Raw genomic sequence first — 1,517 nt, 5'->3', positions numbered from 1 at the left:
TTGAAAGTGTCATGTAATCATAATGAATTATTTAAATGTTCAAGTCCTAGAAAGTGTCATATAATCATAATGACTTATTTAAATGTTCAAGTCCTTGAAAGTGTCATGTAATCATAATGAATTATTTAAATGTTCAAGTCCTTGAAAGCATCATGTAATCATAATGAATTATTTAAATGTTCATGTCCTTGAAAGTGTCATGTAATCATAATGAGTTATTTAAATGTTCAAGTCCTTGAAAGCATCATGTAATCATAATGAATTATTTAAATGTTCAAGTCCTTGAAAGTGTCATATAATCATAATGAATTATTTAAATGTTCAAGTCCTTGAAAGTGTCATGTAATCATAATGACTTATTTAAATGTTCAAGTCCTTGAAAGCATCATGTAATCATAATGAATTATTTAAATGTTCAAGTCCTTGAAAGTGTCATATAATCATAATGAATTATTTAATTGTTCAAGTCCTAGAAAGTGTCATATAATCATAATGAATTATTTAAATGTTCAAGTCCTTGAAAGCATCATGTAATCATAATGAATTATTTAAATGTTCAAGTCCTTGAAAGTGTCATATAATCATAATGAATTATTTAAATGTTCAAGTCCTAGAAAGTGTCATATAATCGTAATGAATTATTTAAATGTTCAAGTCCTTGAAAGTGTCATATAATCATAATGAATTATTTAAATGTTCAAGTCCCAGAAAGTGTCATATAATCATAATGACTTATTTAAATGTTCAAGTCCTTGAAAGTGTCATATAATCATAATGAATTATTTAAATGTTCAAGTCCTTGAAAGTGTCATATAATCATAATGAATTATTTAAATGTTCAAGTCCTTTAAAGCATCGTGTAATCATAATGAATTATTTAAATGTTCAAGTCCTAGAAAGTGTCATATAATCATAATGAATTATTTAAATGTTCAAGTCCTTGAAAGCATCATGTAATCATAATGAATTATTTAAATGTTCAAGTCCTTGAAAGTGTCATATAATCATAATGAATTATTTAAATGTTCAAGTCCTAGAAAGTGTCATGCAATCATAATGACTTATTTAAATGTTCAAGTCCTTGAATGTGTCATGTAATCATAATGAATTATTTAAATTTCAAAGTACTTGAATAATTTCACATAATCCACAAAGAATATCATTGAAATCCTTTAAAGTTTTACCTAATCTAACAGATTTTTTTAAAAATATTCCAGTCCTTGAATACATTCACATAATCTGATAGGTATTGACTGTTTAAATTAAATGTTTTCAACTCTGCAATTCCAGTGAACAATCATAAATAAATCACAATTTCATCTCATCTCTTTCTTACAAAGCTGGAATAAAATGGGGGATAACATATGTGGTGCTTGTATTCATATATATAGCCTCTATATGTGCACAAACTCAACAAAATCTGAATTGCTAAAAGATTATTTAACAATTTAAATCATTATATTATAAAATAACTTAACAGTCATAATCTGACCTTCACATTTTATTGAGCTAATCAA

The sequence above is a fragment of the Sinohyriopsis cumingii genome, chromosome 15, assembly GCF_028554795.1.
Source record: "Sinohyriopsis cumingii isolate HCF-2022 chromosome 15, ASM2855479v2, whole genome shotgun sequence".
Taxonomy (NCBI): domain Eukaryota; kingdom Metazoa; phylum Mollusca; class Bivalvia; order Unionida; family Unionidae; genus Sinohyriopsis; species Sinohyriopsis cumingii.
This window is presented reverse-complemented; position numbering follows the sequence as displayed.